A 20,198-nucleotide genomic window follows, 5' to 3' on the forward strand; every position below is an offset into this window, starting at 1 on the left:
CAGAAAAAGAAACATCATAAGATATCACTAATACACGGAATGTAAACTTGGCTACACAGGAACTGAATTACAAAACAGAACAGGGTCTCAAATTTAGAAAACCAACTTATGCTTGCTTAAGGGGAAAGGTGAGTTGGGGTGCTGCATAAAACCAGAGATTGAAATGAGCACAGATAAAGTTCCTTAAGCCAAACATGGAATAAACAAGAGCTACTCCTTGCTCAACGAAATGGACTCAACACCCCATATTAAACGCCTAAGAATGTACCTGACTAGTAAGTATCTTAAAACCTATGGATTGCTATGTCTCCGAAAGAGAATCAAGCATGTGTACAGGGGCATAAACACAGCAGTGATAGGATTGGAGAGATTCGGTGAGCAAATGAAGACCCTTTGAAGTCATATTGCATGGTACCCATTCCACGGGTCTCAACTCTCCAGGTTTAAGGGATTCTTCCTTCAGCTAAAACATGCATGTGGAACCCAGAGTATGATCAACCGTGTGATCGGGAGACGTGTTCAAATATGTCTCAGTTCTCGTCCCCTGGTACTCGGGTGCAACATTCCAGACGCTTTACTAACACTCTCCCGACTTGGAGAGTCAGTCCCTTTAACCTCCTGTTTGGCCCAGTTTGCAATTTCTGCGGAAGATGAACAGGAATAGGGAGAACCAATGAGAGACTAGCTGGAGGTGTCTGGACGGGCAAATTTAACTCTCATTTCCCACCAGGAAGAGGAATTAACCAAAGGCTCAGCGTGCCGTGCCGGATCCAGATTAGGGCCTGAAGCAATCCTGTGGTGTTGCGGCCAGCTCAAAAGAAAGCGAGTTGAAGAAAGGAGCTCAGGGGCACTGTAATTCACAAACCTGCAGAGTTATAAATGACAGCTATTGTCCATAAATATACTGAAGTAAGGCTGCCAAGAGGACTTGAAAGCGGGGCAGAATTGCAGGAAACCGATTTCAGGAGGTAGACTGGAATTACATTGAAAGCATAGGAAAAGAGGCAGAACGTCCACCATGATGCACTTGGCCAAAAAGGGCGTATGCGTTTTTTCCTGAATATATTCAGGAAAAAATGCATACGCCCTTTTTGGCCAACCAAGCAAGCTTGCAAAGGAAATCTGCACTACAATGAAGTCTCACTTCCCCCCGGTCAAAAGGGCCATCTGAAAAAAGTGTAAAATCCAGAAAGGCAGGACAGGCCATGGAGAACTGGGAGCCTTGTTATGCTGATGGGCGGGATGTAAATTGCCAACAGACACTCGGGAGAAGTGTATGGTGTTTCCTGAAACATCTAAAAAACAAAGCAACAGAGCCTAGGGCACTTCCACTTATGGTCCTATAGCTTAGGGAAATTAAAATCAAAAAGACACAGCCACCCCAAAGTTTGGGACGCCTCTGTTTACAAGAACCTCGTTTACAGTACAAGTTCAACATCACAGAAAGTGAAAAATGGATAAAGAAGTTGTGGTATTTACTTACAAAGCAATATAACTCAGCAATGAAATCTATGTCATCAGGCCCTTAGCAGCACAATGAGTGGATTCAGGTATGATGATTCTAACTGAAATAAGTCACACAGAAAAAGAAACATCATAAGATATCAGTAATACACGGAATGTAAACTTGGCTACACAGGAACTGAATTACAGAACAGAACAGGGTCTCAAATTTAGAAAACCAACTTATGCTTGCTTAAGGGTAAAGGTGAGTTGGGGTGCTGCATAAAACCAGAGGTTGAAATGAGCACAGATAAAGTTCCTTAAGCCAAATATGGAATAGACAAGAGCTACTCCTTGCTCAACGAAATGGACTCAACACCGCATATTAAACGCCTAAGAATGTACCTGACTAGTAAGTATCTTAAAACCTATGGATTGCTATGTCTCCGAAAGAGAATCAAGCATGTGTACAGGGGCATAAACGCAGCAGTGATAGGATTGGAGTGGTTCGGTGAGCAAATGAAGACCCTCTGAAGTCATATTGCATGGTACCCATTCCACGGGTTTCAACTACCCAGGTTTAAGGTATTCTTCCTTCAGCTAAAACATGCATGTGGAACCTAGAGAATGATCAACCATGTGATCGGGAGACGTGTTCAAATATGTCTCAGTTTTCGTACCCTGGTACTCGGGTGCAACATTCCAGACGCTTTACTAACACCCTCCCGACTTGGAGAGTCAGTCCCTTTAACCTCCTGTTTGGCCCAGTTTGCAATTTCTGCGGAAGATGGACAGGAATAGCGAGAACCAATGAGAGACTAGCTGGAGGTGTCTGGACGGGCAAATTTAACTCTCATTTCCCACCAGGAAGAGGAATTAACCAAAGGCTCAGCGTGCCGTGCCGGAACCGGATTAGGGCCTGAAGCCATCCTGCGGTGTTGCGGCCAGGTCACAAGAAAGCGAGTTGAAGAAAGGAGCTCAGGGGCACTGTAATTCACAAACCTGCAGAGTTATAAATGACAGCTATCGTCCAAAAATATACTGAAGTAAGGCTGCCAAGAGGACTTGAAAGCGGGGCAGAATTGCAGGAAACCGATTTCAGGAGGTAGACTGGAATTGCATTGAAAGCATAGGAAAAGAGGCAGAACGTCCACAATGATGCACTTGGCCAAAAAGGGCGTATGCGTTTTTTCCTGAATATATTCAGGAAAAAACGCATACGCCCTTTTTGGCCAACCAAGCAAGCTTGCAAAGGAAATCTGCACTACAATGAAGTCTCACTTCCCCCCGGTCAAAAGGGCCATCTGAAAAAAGTGTAAAATCCAGAAAGGCAGGACAGGCCATGGAGAACTGGGAGCCTTGTTATGCTGATGGGCGGGATGTAAATTGCCAAAAGACACTCGGGAGTAGTGTATGGTGTTTCCTGAAACATCTAAAAAACAAAGCAACAGAGCCTAGGGCACTTCCACTTATGGTCCTATAGCTTAGGGAAATTAAAATCAAAAAGACACAGCCACCCCAAAGTTTGGGACGCCTCTGTTTACAAGAACCTCGTTTACCGTACAAGTTCAACATCGCAGAAAGTGAAAAATGGATAAAGAAGTTGTGGTATTTACTTACAAAGCAATATCACTCAGCAATGAAATCTATGTCATCAGGCCCTTAGCAGCACAATGAGTGGATTCAGGTATGATGATTCTAACTGAAATAAGTCACACAGAAAAAGAAACATCATAAGATATCAGTAATACACGGAATGTAAACTTGGCTACACAGGAACTGAATTACAGAACAGAACAGGGTCTCAAATTTAGAAAACCAACTTATGCTTGCTTAAGGGTAAAGGTGAGTTGGGGTGCTGCATAAAACCAGAGATTGAAATGAGCACAGATAAAGTTCCTTAAGCCAAATATGGAATAGACAAGAGCTACTCCTTGCTCAACGAAATGGACTCAACACCGCATATTAAACGCCTAAGAATGTACCTGACTAGTAAGTATGTTAAAACCTATGGATTGCTATGTCTCCGAAAGAGAATCAAGCATGTGTACAGGGTCATAAACGCAGCAGTGATAGGATTGGAGAGGTTCGGTGAGCAAATGAAGACCCTTTGAAGTCATATTGCATGGTACCCATTCCACGGGTTTCAACTACCCAGGTTTAAGGTATTCATCCTTCAGCTAAAACATGCATGTGGAACCTAGAGTATGATCAACCATGTGATCGGGAGACGTGTTCAAATATGTCTCAGTTTTCGTACCCTGGTACTCGGGTGCAACATTCAAGACACTTTACTAACACTCTCCCGACTTGGAGAGTCAGTCCCTTTAACCTCCTGTTTGGCCCAGTTTGCAATTTCTGCGGAAGATGGACAGGAACAGGGAGAACCAATGAGAGACTAGCTGGAGGTGTCTGGACGGGCAAATTTAACTCTCATTTCCCACCAGGAAGAGGAATTAACCAAAGGCTCAGCGTGCCGTGCCGGAACCAGATTAGGGCCTGAAGCCATCCTGCGGTGTTGTGGCCAGCTCAAAAGAAAGCGAGTTGAAGAAAGGAGCTCAGGGGCACTGTAATTCACAAACCTGCAGAGTTATAAACGACAGCTATCGTCCAAAAATATACTGAAGTAAGGCTGCCAAGAGGACTTGAAAGCGGGGCAGAATTGCAGGAAACCGATTTCAGGAGGTAGACTGGAATTGCATTGAAAGCATAGGAAAAGAGGCAGAATGTCCACAATGATGCACTTGGCCAAAAAGGGCGTATGCGTTTTTTCCTGAATATATTCAGGAAAAAACGCATACGCCCTTTTTGGCCAACCAAGCAAGCTTGCAAAGGAAATCTGCACTACAATGAAGTCTCACTTCCCCCCGGTCAAAAGGGCCATCTGAATAAAGTGTAAAATCCAGAAAGGCAGGACAGGCCATGGAGAACTGGGAGCCTTGTTATGCTGATGGGCGGGATGTAAATTGCCAACAGACACTCGGGAGAAGTGTATGGTGTTTCCTGAAACATCTAAAAAACAAGGCAACAGAGCCTAGGGCACTTCCACTTGTGGTCCTATAGCTTAGGGAAATTAAAATCAAAAAGACACAGCCACCCCAAAGTTTGGGACGCCTCTGTTTACAAGAACCTCGTTTACAGTACAAGTTCAACATCGCAGAAAGTGAAAAATGGATAAAGAAGTTGTGGTATTTACTTACAAAGCAATATCACTCAGCAATGAAATCTATGTCATCAGGTCCTTAGCAGCACAATGAGTGGATTCAGGTATGATGATTCTAACTGAAATAAGTCACACAGAAAAAGAAACATCATAAGATATCAGTAATACACGGAATGTAAACTTGGCTACACAGGAACTGAATTACAGAACACAACAGGGTCTCAAATTTAGAAAACCAACTTATGCTTGCTTAAGGGTAAAGGTGAGTTGGGGTGCTGCATAAAAACAGAGATTGAAATGAGCACAGATAAAGTTCCTTAAGCCAAATATGGAATAGACAAGAGCTACTCCTTGCTCAACGAAATGGACTCAACACCGCATATTCAACGCCTAAGAATGTACCTGACTAGTAAGTATCTTAAAACCTATGGATTGCTATGTCTCCGAAAGAGAATCAAGCGTGTGTACAGGGGCATAAACGCAGCAGTGATAGGATTGGAGAGTTTCGGTGAGCAAATGAAGACCCTTTGAAGTCATATTGCATGGTACCCATTCCACGGGTTTCAACTACCCAGGTTTAAGGTATTCTTCCTTCAGCTAAAACATGCATGTGGAACCCAGAGTATGATCAACCGTGTGAACGGGAGACGTGTTCAAATATGTCTCAGTTTTCGTACCCTGGTACTCGGGTGCAACATTCCAGACGCTTTACTAACACCCTCCCGACTTGGAGAGTCAGTCCCTTTAACCTCCTGTTTGGCCCAGTTTGCAATTTCTGCGGAAGATGAACAGGAATAGCGAGAACCAATGAGAGACTAGCTGGAGGTGTCTGGACGGGCAAATTTAACTCTCATTTCCCACCAGGAAGAGGAATTAACCAAATGCTCAGCGTGCCGTGCCGGAACCAGATTAGGGCCTGAAGCCATCCTGCGGTGTTGCGGCCAGCTCAAAAGAAAGCGAGTTGAAGAAAGGAGCTCAGGGGCACTGTAATTCACAAACCTGCAGAGTTATAAATGACAGCTATCGTCCAAAAATATACTGAAGTAAGGCTGCCAAGAGGACTTGAAAGCGGGGCAGAATTGCAGGAAACTGATTTCAGGAGGTAGACTGGAATTGCATTGAAAGCATAGGAAAAGAGGCAGAACGTCCACAATGATGCACTTGGCAAAAAAGGGCGTATGCGTTTTTTCCTGAATATATTCAGGAAAAAACGCATACGCCCTTTTTGGCCAACCAAGCAAGCTTGCAAAGGAAATCTGCACTACAATGAAGTCTCACTTCCCCCTGGTCAAAAGGGCCATCTGAAAAAAGTGTAAAATCCAGAAAGGCAGGACAGGCCATGGAGAACTGGGAGCCTTGTTATGCTGATGGGCGGGATGTAAATTGCCAACAGACACTCGGGAGAAGTGTATGGTGTTTCCTGAAACATCTAAAAAACAAAGCAACAGAGCCTAGGGCACTTCCACTTATGGTCCTATAGCTTAGGGAAATTAAAATCAAAAAGACACAGCCACCCCAAAGTTTGGGACGCCTCTGTTTACAAGAACCTCGTTTACAGTACAAGTTCAACATCGCAGAAAGTGAAAAATGGATAAAGAAGTTTTTGTATTTACTTACACAGCAATATCACTCAGCAATGAAATCTATGTCATCAGGCCCTTAGCAGCACAATGAGTGGATTCAGGTATGATGATTCTAACTGAAATAAGTCACACAGAAAAAGAAACATCATAAGATATCAGTAATACACGGAATGTAAACTTGGCTACACAGGAACTGAATTACAGAACAGAACAGGGTCTCAAATTTAGAAAACCAACTTATGCTTGCTTAAGGGGAAAGGTGAGTTGGGGTGCTGCATAAAACCAGAGATTGAAATGAGCACAGATAAAGTTCCTTAAGCCAAATATGGAATAGACAAGAGCTACTCCTTGCTCAACGAAATGGACTCAACACCGCATATTAAACGCCTAAGAATGTACCTGACTAGTAAGTATCTTAAAACCTATGGATTGCTATGTCTCCGAAAGAGAATCAAGCATGTGTACAGGGGCATAAACGCAGCAGTGATAGGATTGGAGTGGTTCGGTGAGCAAATGAAGACCCTCTGAAGTCATATTGCATGGTACCCATTCCACGGGTTTCAACTACCCAGGTTTAAGGTATTCTTCCTTCAGCTAAAACATGCATGTGGAACCTAGAGTATGATCAACCATGTGATCGGGACACGTGTTCAAATATGTCTCAGTTTTCGTACCCTGGTACTCGGGTGCAACATTCCAGACGCTTTACTAACACCCTCCCGACTTGGAGAGTCAGTCCCTTTAACCTCCTGTTTGGCCCAGTTTGAAATTTCTGCGGAAGATGAACAGGAATAGCGAGAACCAATGAGAGACTAGCTGGAGGTGTCTGGACGGGCAAATTTAACTCTCATTTCCCACCAGGAAGAGGAATTAACCAAAGGCTCAGCGTGCCGTGCCGGAACCAGATTAGGGCCTGAAGCCATCCTGCGGTGTTGCGGCCAGCTCAAAAGAAAGCGAGTTGAAGAAAGGAGCTCAGGGGCACTGTAATTCACAAACCTGCAGAGTTATAAATGACAGCTATCGTCCAAAAATATACTGAAGTAAGGCTGCCAAGAGGACTTGAAAGCGGGGCAGAATTGCAGGAAACCGATTTCAGGAGGTAGACTGGAATTGCATTGAAAGCATAGGAAAAGAGGCAGAACGTCCACAATGATGCACTTGGCCAAAAAGGGCGTATGCGTTTTTTCCTGAATATATTCAGGAAAAAACGCATATGCCCTTTTTGGCCAACCAAGCAAGCTTGCAAAGGAAATCTGCACTACAATGAAGTCTCACTTCCCCCCGGTCAAAAGGGCCATCTGAAAAAAGTGTAAAATCCAGAAAGGCAGGACAGGCCATGGAGAACTGGGAGCCTTGTTATGCTGATGGGCGGGATGTAAATTGCCAACAGACACTCGGGAGAAGTGTATGGGGTTTCCTGAAACATCTAAAAAACAAAGCAACAGAGCCTAGGGCACTTCCACTTATGGTCCTATAGCTTAGGGAAATTAAAATCAAAAAGACACAGCCACCCCAAAGTTTGGGACGCCTCTGTTTACAAGAACCTCGTTTACAGTACAAGTTCAACATCGCAGAAATTGAAAAATGGATAAAGAACTTGTGGTACTTACGTACAATGCAGTATCACTCAACAATGAAATCTATGTCATCAGGCCCGTAGCAGCATAAGGAGTGGATTCAGGTACGATGATTCTAACTGAAATAAGTCACACAGAAAAAGAAACATCATAAGATATCAGTAATACATGGAATGTAAACTTGGCTCCACAGGAACTGAATTACAGAACAGAACAGGGTCTCAAATTTAGAAAACCAACTTATGCTTGCTTAAGGGTAAAGGTGAGTTGGGGTGCTGCATAAAACCAGAGATTGAAATGAGCACAGATAAAGTTCCTTAAGCCAAATATGGAATAGACAAGAGCTACTCCTTGCTCAACGAAATGGACTCAACACCGCATATTAAACGCCTAAGAATGTACCTGACTAGTAAGTATCTTAAAACCTATGGATTGCTATGTCTCCGAAAGAGAATCAAGCATGTGAACAGGGGTATAAACGCAGCAGTGATAGGATTGGAGTGGTTCGGTGAGCAAATGAAGACCCTTTGAAGTCATATTGCATTGTACCCATTCCACGGGTTTCAACTACCCAGGTTTAAGGTATTCTTCCTTCAGCTAAAACATGCATGTGGAACCTAGAGTATGATCAACCATGTGATCGGGAGACGTGTTCAAATATGTCTCAGTTTTCGTACCCTGGTACTCGGGTGCAACATTCCAGACGCTTTACTAACACCCTCCCGACTTGGAGAGTCAGTCCCTTTAACCTCCTGTTTGGCCCAGTTTGCAATTTCTGCGGAAGATGAACAGGAATAGCGAGAACCAATGAGAGACTAGCTGGAGGTGTCTGGACGGGCAAATTTAACTCTCATTTCCCACCAGGAAGAGGAATTAACCAAAGGCTCAGCGTGCCGTGCCGGAACCAGATTAGGGCCTGAAGCCATCCTGCTGTGTTGCGGCCAGGTCCCAAGAAAGCGAGTTGAAGAAAGGAGCTCAGGGGCACTGTAATTCACAAACCTGCAGAGTTATAAATGACAGCTATCGTCCAAAAATATACTGAAGTAAGGCTGCCAAGAGGACTTGAAAGCGGGGCAGAATTGCAGGAAACTGATTTCAGGAGGTAGACTGGAATTGCATTGAAAGCATAGGAAAAGAGGCAGAACGTCCACAATGATACACTTGGCCAAAAAGGGTGTATGCATTTTTTCCTGAATATATTCAGGAAAAAACGCATACGCCCTTTTTGGCCAACCAAGCAAGCTTGCAAAGGAAATCTGCACTACAATGAAGTCTCACTTCCCCCGGTCAAAAGGGCCATCTGAATAAAGTGTAAAATCCAGAAAGGCAGGACAGGCCATGGAGAACTGGGAGCCTTGTTATGCTGATGGGCGGGATGTAAATTGCCAACAGACACTTGGGAGAAGTGTATGGTGTTTCCTGAAACATCTAAAAAACAAGGCAACAGAGCCTAGGGCACTTCCACTTATGGTCCTATAGCTTAGGGAAATTAAAATCAAAAAGACACAGCCACCCCAAAGTTTGGGATGCCTCTGTTTACAAGAACCTTGTTTACCGTACAAGTTCAATATCACAGAAAGTGAAAAATGGATAAAGAACTTGTGGTACTTACGTACAATGCAGTATCACTCAGCAATGAAATCTATGTCATCAGGCCCGTAGCAGCATAATGAGTGGATTCAGGTACGATGATTCTAACTGAAATAAGTCACACAGAAAAAGAAACATCATAAGATATCACTAATACACGGAATGTAAACTTGTCTACACAGGAACTGAATTCCAAAACAGAACAGGGTCTCAAATTTAGAAAACCAACTTATGCTTGCTTAAGGGGAAAGGTGAGTTGGGGTGCTGCATAAAACCAGACATTGAAATGAGCACAGATAAAGTTCCTTAAGCCAAATATGGAATAGACTAAGAGCTACTCCTTGCTCAACGAAATGGACTCAACACCCCATATTAAACGCCTAAGAATGTACCTGACTAGTAAGTATCTTAAAACCTATGGATTGCTATGTCTCCAAAAGAGAATCAAGCATGTGTACAGGGGCATAAACGCAGCAGTGATAGGATTGGAGAGGTTCGGTGAGCAAATGAAGACCCTTTGAAGTCATATTGCATGGTACCCATTCCACGGGTCTCAACTCTCCAGGTTTAAGGTATTCTTCCTTCAGCTAAAACATGCATGTGGAACCCAGAGTATGATCAACCATGTGAACGGGAGACGTGTTCAAATATGTCTCAGTTTTCGTACCCTGGTACTCGGGTGCAACATTCCAGACGCTTTACTAACACTCTCCACACTTGGAGAGCCAGCGCCTTTAACCTCCTGTTTGGCCCAGTTTGCAATTTCTGCGGAAGATGAACAGGAATAGCGAGAACCAATGAGAGACTAGCTGGAGGTGTCTGGACGGGCAAATTTAACTCTCATTTCCCACCAGGAAGAGGAATTAACCAAAGGCTCAGCATGCCGTGCCGGAACCAGATTAGGGCCTGAAGCCATCCTGCGGTGTTGCGGCCAGCTCAAAAGAAAGCGAGTTGAAGAAAGGAGCTCAGAGGCACTGTAATTCACAAACCTGCAGAGTTATAAATGACAGCTATCGTCCAAAAATATACTGAAGTAAGGCTGCCAAGAGGACTTGAAAGCGGGGCAGAATTGCAGGAAACTGATTTCAGGAGGTAGACTGGAATTGCATTGAAAGCATAGGAAAAGAGGCAGAACGTCCACAATGATGCACTTGGCCAAAAAGGGCGTATGCGTTTTTTCCTGAATATATTCAGGAAAAAACGCATACGCCCTTTTTGGCCAACCAAGCAAGCTTGCAAAGGAAATCTGCACTACAATGAAGTCTCACTTCCCCCCGGTCAAAAGGGCCATCTGAAAAAAGTGTAAAATCCAGAAAGGCAGGACAGGCCATGGAGAACTGGGAGCCTTGTTATGCTGATGGGCGGGATGTAAATTGCCAACAGACACTCGGGAGAAGTGTATGGTGTTTCCTGAAACATCTAAAAAACAAAGCAACAGAGCCTAGGGCACTTCCACTTATGGTCCTATAGCTTAGGGAAATTAAAATCAAAAAGACACAGCCACCCCAAAGTTTGGGACGCCTCTGTTTACAAGAACCTCATTTACCGTACAAGTTCAACATCGCAGAAAGTGAAAAATGGATAAAGAAATTGTGGTATTTACTTACAAAGCAATATCACTCAGCAATGAAATCTATGTCACCAGGCCCTTAGCAGCACAATGAGTGGATTCAGGTATGATGATTCTAACTGAAATAAGTCACACAGAAAAAGAAACATCATAAGATATCAGTAATACACGGAATGTAAACATGGCTACACAAGAACTGAATTGCAGAACAGAACAGGGTCTCAAATTTAGAAAACCAACTTATGCTTCCTTAAGGCTAAAGGTGAGTTGGGATGCTGCATAAAACCAGAGATTGAAATGAGCACAGATAAAGTTCCTTAAGCCAAATATGGAATAGACAAGAGCTACTCCTTGCTCAACGAAATGGACTCAACACCGCATATTAAACGCCTAAGAATGTACCTGACTAGTAAGTATCTTAAAACCTATGGATTGCTATGTCTCCGAAAGAGAATCAAGCATGTGTACAGGGGCATAAACGCAGCAGTGATAGGATTGGAGAGGTTCGGTGAGCAAATGAAGATCCTTTGAAGTCATATTGCATGGTACCCATTCCACGGGTCTCAACTCTCAAGGTTTAAGGTATTCTTCCTTCACCTAAAACATGCATGTGGAACCTAGAGTATGATCAACCATGTGATCGGGAGATGTGTTCAAATATGTCTCAGTTTTCGTACCCTGGTACTCGGGTGCAACATTCCAGACGCTTTACTAACACCCTCCCGACTTGGAGAGTCAGTCCCTTTAACCTCCTGTTTGGCCCAGTTTGCAATTTCTGCGGAAGATGAACAGGAATAGCGAGAACCAATGAGAGACTAGCTGGAGGTGTCTGGACGGGCAAATTTAACTCTCATTTCCCACCAGGAAGAGGAATTAACCAAAGGCTCAGCGTGCCGTGCCGGAACCAGATTAGGGCCTGAAGCCATCTTGCGGTGTTGCGGCCAGCTCAAAAGAAAGCGAGTTGAAGAAAGGAGCTCAGGGGCACTGTAATTCACAAACCTGCAGAGTTATAAATGACAGCTATCGTCCAAAAATATACTGAAGTAAGGCTGCCAAGAGGACTTGAAAGCGGGGCAGAATTGCAGGAAACCGATTTCAGGAGGTAGACTGGAATTGCATTGAAAGCATAGGAAAAGAGGCAGAACGTCCACAATGATGCACTTGGCCAAAAAGGGCGTATGCGTTTTTTCCTGAATATATTCAGGAAAAAACGCATACGCCCTTTTTGGCCAACCAAGCAAACTTGCAAAGGAAATCTGCACTACAATGAAGTCTCACTTCCCCCCGGTCAAAAGGGCCATCTGAAAAAAGTGTAAAATCCAGAAAGGCAGGACAGGCCATGGAGAACTGGGAGCCTTGTTATGCTGATGGGCGGGATGTAAATTGCCAACAGACACTCGGGAGAAGTGTATGGTGTTTCCTGAAACATCTAAAAAACAAAGCAACAGAGCCTAGGGCACTTCCACTTATGGTCCTATAGCTTAGGGAAATTAAAATCAAAAAGACACAGCCACCCCAAAGTTTGGGACGCCTCTGTTTACAAGAACCTCGTTTACAGTACAAGTTCAACATCGCAGAAATTGAAAAATGGATAAAGAAGTTGTGGTACTTACGTACAATGCAGTATCACTCAACAATGAAATCTATGTCATCAGGCCCGTAGCATCATAATGAGTGGATTCAGGTACGACGATTCTAACTGAAATAAGTCACACAGAAAAAGAAACATCATAAGATATCAGTAATACACGGAATGTAAACTTGGCTCCACAGGAACTGAATTACAGAACAGAACAGGGTCTCAAATTTAGAAAACCAACTTATGCTTGCTTAAGGGTAAAGGTGAGTTGGGGTGCTGCATAAAACCAGAGATTGAAATGAGCACAGATAAAGTTCCTTAAGCCAAATATGGAATAGACAAGAGCTACTCCTTGCTCAACGAAATGGACTCAACACCGCATATTAAACGCCTAAGAATGTACCTGACTAGTAAGTATCTTAAAACCTATGGATTGCTATGTCTCCAAAAGAGAATCAAGCATGTGTACAGGGGCATAAACACAGCAGTGATAGGATTGGAGTGGTTCGGTGAGCAAATGAAGACCCTTTGAAGTCATATTGCATGGTACCCATTCCACGGGTTTCAACTACCCAGGTTTAAGGTATTCTTCCTTCAGCTAAAACATGCATGTGGAACCTAGAGTATGATCAACCATGTGATCGGGAGACGTGTTCAAATATGTCTCAGTTTTTGTACCCTGGTACTCGGGTGTAACATTCCAGACGCTTTACTAACACCCTCCCGACTTGGAGAGTCAGTCCCTTTAACCTCCTGTTTGGCCCAGTTTGCAATTTCTGCGGAAGATGAACAGGAATAGGGAGAACCAATGAGAGACTAGCTGGAGGTGTCTGGACGGGCAAATTTAACTCTCATTTCCCACCAGGAAGAGGAATTAACCAAAGGCTCAGCATGCCGTGCCGGAACCAGATTAGGGCCTGAAGCCATCCTGCGGTGTTGCGGCCAGCTCAAAAGAAAGCGAGTTGAAGAAAGGAGCTCAGGGACACTGTAATTCACAAACCTGCAGAGTTATAAATGACAGCTATCGTCCAAAAATATACTGAAGTAAGGCTACCAAGAGGACTTGAAAGCGGGGCAGAAATGCAGGAAACCGATTTCAGGAGGTAGACTGGAATTGCATTGAAAGCATAGGAAAAGAGGCAGAACGTCCACAATGATGCACTTGGCCAAAAAGGGCGTATGCGTTTTTTCCTGAATATATTCAGGAAAAAACGCATACGCCCTTTTTGGCCAACCAAGCAAGCTTGCAAAGGAAATCTGCACTACAATGAAGTCTCACTTCCCCCCGGTCAAAAGGGCCATCTGAAAAAAGTGTAAAATCCAGAAAGGCAGGACAGGCCATGGAGAACTGGGAGCCTTGTTTTGCTGATGGGCGGGATGTAAATTGCCAACAGACACTCGGGAGAAGTGTATGGTGTTTCCTGAAACATCTAAAAAACAAAGCAACAGAGCCTAGGGAACTTCCACTTATGGTCCTATAGCTTAGGGAAATTAAAATCAAAAAGACACAGCCACCCCAAAGTTTGGAACACCTCTGTTTACAAGAACCTCGTTTACAGTACAAGTTCAACATCGCAGAAAGTGAAAAATGGATAAAGAAGTTGTGGTATTCACTTACAAAACAATATCACTCAGCAATGAAATCTATGTCATCAGGCCCTTAGCAGCACAATGAGTGGATTCAGGTATGATGATTCTAACTGAAATAAGTCACACAGAAAAAGAAACATCATAAGATATCAGTAATACACGGAATGTAAACTTGGCTCCACAGGAACTGAATTACAGAACAGAACAGGGTCTCAAATTTAGAAAACCAACTTATGCTTGCTTAAGGGTAAAGGTGAGTTGGGGTGCTGCATAAAACCAGAGATTGAAATGAGCACAGATAAAGTTCCTTAAGCCAAATATGGAATAGAGAAGAGCTACTCCTTGCTCAATGAAATGGACTCAACACCGCATATTAAACGCCTAAGAATGTACCTGACTAGTAAGTATCTTAAAACCTATGGATTGCTATGTCTCTGAAAGAGAATCAAGCATGTGTACAGGGGCATAAACGCAGCAGTGATAGGATTGGAGTGGTTCAGTGAGCAAATGAAGACCCTTTGAAGTCATATTGCATGGTACCCATTCCACGGGTCTCAACTCTCCAGGTTTAAGGTATTCTTCCTTCAGCTAAAACATGCATGTGGAACCCAGAGTATGATCAACCGTGTGAACGGGAGACGTGTTCAAATATGTCTCAGTTGCCCTCCCCTGGTACTCGGGTGCAACATTCCAGACGCTTTACTAACACTCTCCCAACTTGGAGAGTCAGCTCCTTTAACCTCCTGTTTGGCCCAGTTTGCAATTTCTGAGGAAGATGAACAGAAATAGGGAGAACCAATGAGAGACTAGCTGGAGGTGTCTGGACGGGCAAATTTAACTCTCATTTCCCACCAGGAAGAGGAAATAACCAAAGGCTCAGCATGCCGTGCCGGAACCAGATTAGGGCCTGAAGCCATACTGCGGTGTTGCTGCTAGCTCAAAAGAAAGCGAGTTGAAGAAAGGAGCTCAGAGGCACTGTAATTCACAAACCTGCATAGTTATAAATGACAGCTATCGTCCAAAAATATACTGAAGTAAGGCTGCCAAGAGGACTTGAAAGCGGGGCAGAATTGCAGGAAACCGATTTCAGGAGGTAGACTGGAATTGCATTGAAAGCATAGGAAAAGAGGCAGAACGTCCACAATGATGCACTTGGCCAAAAAGGGCGTATGCGTTTTTTCCTGAATATATTCAGGAAAAAACGCATACGCCCGTTTTGGCCAACCAAGCAAGCTTGCAAAGGAAATCTGCACTACAATGAAGTCTCACTTCCCCCCGGTCAAAAGGGCCATCTGAAAAAAAGTGTAAAATCCAGAAAGGCAGGACAGGCCATGGAGAACTGGGAGCCTTGTTATGCTGATGGGCGGGATGTAAATTGCCAACAGACACTCGGGAGAAGTGTATGGTGTTTCCTGAAACATCTAAAAAACAAAGCAACAGAGCCTAGGGCACTTCCACTTATGGTCCTATAGCTTAGGGAAATTAAAATCAAAAAGACACAGCCACCCCAAAGTTTGGGACGCCTCTGTTTACAAGAACCTCGTTTACAGTACAAGTTCAACATCGCAGAAAGTGAAAAATGGATAAAGAAGTTGTGGTATTTACTTACAAAGCAATATCACTCTGCAATGAAATCTATGTCACCAGGCCCTTAGCAGCACAATGAGTGGATTCAGGTATGATGATTCTAACTGAAATAAGTCACACAGAAAAAGAAACATCATAAGATATCAGTAATACACGGAATGTAAACTTGGCTACACAGGTACTGAATTACAGAACAGAACAGGGTCTCAAATTTAGAAAACCAACTTATGCTTGCTTAAGGGGAAAGGTGAGTTGGGGTGCTGCATAAAACCAGAGATTGAAATGAGCACAGATAAAGTTCCTTAAGCCAAATATGGAATAGACAAGAGCTACTCCTTGCTCAACGAAATGGACTCAACACCGCATATTAAACGCCTAAGAATGTACCTGACTAGTAAGTATCTTAAAACCTATGGATTGCTATGTCTCCGAAAGAGAATCAAGCATGTGTACAGGGGCATAAACGCAGCAGTGATAGGATTGGAGTGGTTCGGTGAGCAAATGAAGACCCTTTGAAGTCATATTGCATGGTACCCATTCCACGGGTTTCAACTACCCAGGTTTAAGGTATTCTTCCTTCAGCTAAAACATGCATGTGGAACCCAGAGTATGATCAACCGTGTGAACGGGAGACGTGTTCAAATATGTCTCAGTTTTCATCCCCTGGTACTCGGGTGCAACATTCCAGACGCTTTACTAACACTCTCCCCACTTGGAGAGTCAGTCCCTTTAACCTCCTGTTTGGCCCAGTTTGTAATTTCTGCGGAAGATTAACAGGAATAGCGAGAACCAATGAGAGACTAGCTGGAGGTGTCTGGACGGGCAAATTTAACTCTCATTTCCCACCAGGAAGAGGAATTAACCAAAGGCTCAGCGTGCCGTGCCGGAACCATATTAGGGCCTGAAGCCATCCTGCGGTGTTGCGGCCAGCTCAAAAGAAAGCGAGTTGAAGAAAGGAGCTCAGGGGCACTGTAATTCACAAACCTGCAGAGTTATAAATGACAGCTATCGTCCAAAAATATACTGAAGTAAGGCTGCCAAGAGGACTTGAAAGCGGGGCAGAATTGCAGGAATCCGATTTCAGGAGGTAGACTGGAATTGCATTGAAAGCATAGGAAAAGAGGCAGAACGTCCACAATGATGCACTTGGCCAAAAAGGGCGTATGCGTTTTTTCCTGAATATATTCAGGAAAAAACGCATACGCCCTTTTTGGCCAACCAAGCAAGCTTGCAAAGGAAATCTGCACTACAATGAAGTCTCACTTCCCCCCGGTCAAAAGGGCCATCTGAAAAAAGTGTAAAATCCAGAAAGGCAGGACAGGCCATGGAGAACTGGGAGCCTTGTTATGCTGATGGGCGGGATGTAAATTGCCAACAGACACTCGGGAGAAGTGTATGGTGTTTCCTGAAACATCTAAAAAACAAAGCAACAGAGCCTAGGGCACTTCCACTTATGGTCCTATAGCTTAGGGAAATTAAAATCAAAAAGACACAGCCACCCCAAAGTTTGGGACGCCTCTGTTTACAAGAACCTCGTTTACAGTACAAGTTCAACATCGCAGAAATTGAAAAATGGATAAAGAAGTTGTGGTACTTACGTACAATGCAGTATCACTCAACAATGAAATCTATGTCATCAGGCCCGTAGCATCATAATGAGTGGATTCAGGTACGACGATTCTAACTGAAATAAGTCACACAGAAAAAGAAACATCATAAGATATCAGTAATACACGGAATGTAAACTTGGCTCCACAGGAACTGAATTACAGAACAGAACAGGGTCTCAAATTTAGAAAACCAACTTATGCTTGCTTAAGGGTAAAGGTGAGTTGGGGTGCTGCATAAAACCAGAGATTGAAATGAGCACAGATAAAGTTCCTTAAGCCAAATACGGAATAGAAAAGAGCTACTCCTTGCTCAACGAAATGGACTCAACACCGCATATTAAACGCCTAAGAATGTACCTGACTAGTAAGTATCTTAAAACCTATGGATTGCTATGTCTCCGAAAGAGAATCAAGCATGTGTACAGGGGCATAAACGCAGCAGTGATAGGATTGGAGAGGTTCAGTGAGCAAATGAAGACCCTCTGAAGTCATATTGCATGGTACCCATTCCACGGGTTTCAACTACCCAGGTTTAAGGTATTCTTCCTTCAGCTAAAACATGCATGTGGAACCTAGAGTATGATCAACCATGTGATCGGGAGACGTGTTCAAATATGTCTCAGTTTTCGTACCCTGGTACTCGGGTGCAACATTCCAGACGCTTTACTAACACCCTCCCGACTTGGAGAGTCAGTCCCTTTAACCTCCTGTTTGGCCCAGTTTGCAATTTCTGCGGAAGATGAACAGGAATAGCGAGAACCAATGAGAGACTAGCTGGAGGTGTCTGGACGGGCAAATTTAACTCTCATTTCCCACCAGGAAGAGGAATTAAACAAAGGCTCAGCGTGCCGTGCTGGAACCAGATTAGGGCCTGAAGCCATACTGCGGTGTTGCTGCTAGCTCAAAAGAAAGTGAGTTGAAGAGAGGAGCTCAGAGGCACTGTAATTCACAAACCTGCATAGTTATAAATGACAGCTATCATCCAAAAATATACTGAAGTAAGGCTGCCAAGAGGACTTGAAAGCGGGGCAGAATTGCAGGAAACCGATTTCAGGAGGTAGATTAGAATTGCATTGAAAGCATAGGAAAAGAGGCAGAACGTCCACAATGATGCACTTGGCCAAAAAGGGCGTATGCGTTTTTTCCTGAATATATTCAGGAAGAAACGCATACGCCCGTTTTGGCCAACCAACCAAGCTTGCAAAGGAAATCTGCACTACAATGAAGTCTCACTTCCCCCCGGTCAAAAGGGCCATCTGAAAAAAGTGTAAAATCCAGAAAGGCAGGACAGGCCATGGAGAACTGGGAGCCTTGTTATGCTGATGGGCGGGATGTAAATTGCCAACAGACACTCTGGAGAAGTGTATGGTGTTTCCTGAAACATCTAAAAAACAAAGCAACAGAGCCTAGGGCACTTCCACTTATGGTCCTATAGCTTAGGGAAATTAAAATCAAAAAGACACAGCCACCCCAAAGTTTGGGACGCCTCTGTTTACAAGAACCTCGTTTACAGTACAAGTTCAACATCGCAGAAAGTGAAAAATGGATAAAGAAGTTGTGGTATTTACTTACAAAGCAATATCACTCTGCAATGAAATCTATGTCATCAGGCCCTTAGCAGCACAATGAGTGGATTCAGGTATGATGATTCTAACTGAAATAAGTCACACAGAAAAAGAAACATCATAAGTTATCAGTAATACACAGAATGTAAACTTGGCTACACAGGAACTGAATTACAGAACAGAACAGGGTCTCAAATTTAGAAAACCAACTTATGCTTGCTTAAGGGTAAAGGTGAGTTGGGGTGCTGCATAAAACCAGAGATTGAAATGAGCACAGATAAAGTTCCTTAAGCCAAATATGGAATAGACAAGAGCTACTCCTTGCTCAACGAAATGGACTCAACACCGCATATTAAACGCCTAAGAATGTACCTGACTAGTAAGTATCTTAAAACCTATGGATTGCTATGTCTCCAAAAGAGAATCAAGCATGTGTACAGGGGCATAAACACAGCAGTGATAGGATTGGAGTGGTTCGGTGAGCAAATGAAGACCCTTTGAAGTCATATTGCATGGTACCCATTCCACGGGTTTCAACTACCCAGGTTTAAGGTATTCTTCCTTCAGCTAAAACATGCATGTGGAACCTAGAGTATGATCAACCATGTGATCGGGAGACGTGTTCAAATATGTCTCAGTTTTTGTACCCTGGTACTCGGGTGTAACATTCCAGACGCTTTACTAACACCCTCCCGACTTGGAGAGTCAGTCCCTTTAACCTCCTGTTTGGCCCAGTTTGCAATTTCTGCGGAAGATGAACAGGAATAGGGAGAACCAATGAGAGACTAGCTGGAGGTGTCTGGACGGGCAAATTTAACTCTCATTTCCCACCAGGAAGAGGAATTAACCAAAGGCTCAGCATGCCGTGCCGGAACCAGATTAGGGCCTGAAGCCATCCTGCGGTGTTGCGGCCAGCTCAAAAGAAAGCGAGTTGAAGAAAGGAGCTCAGGGACACTGTAATTCACAAACCTGCAGAGTTATAAATGACAGCTATCGTCCAAAAATATACTGAAGTAAGGCTACCAAGAGGACTTGAAAGCGGGGCAGAAATGCAGGAAACCGATTTCAGGAGGTAGACTGGAATTGCATTGAAAGCATAGGAAAAGAGGCAGAACGTCCACAATGATGCACTTGGCCAAAAAGGGCGTATGCGTTTTTTCCTGAATATATTCAGGAAAAAACGCATACGCCCTTTTTGGCCAACCAAGCAAGCTTGCAAAGGAAATCTGCACTACAATGAAGTCTCACTTCCCCCCGGTCAAAAGGGCCATCTGAAAAAAGTGTAAAATCCAGAAAGGCAGGACAGGCCATGGAGAACTGGGAGCCTTGTTTTGCTGATGG

The sequence above is a fragment of the Pseudorca crassidens genome, chromosome 19 (assembly GCF_039906515.1).
Source record: "Pseudorca crassidens isolate mPseCra1 chromosome 19, mPseCra1.hap1, whole genome shotgun sequence".
In the NCBI taxonomy this organism is placed as follows: Eukaryota; Metazoa; Chordata; class Mammalia; order Artiodactyla; family Delphinidae; genus Pseudorca; species Pseudorca crassidens.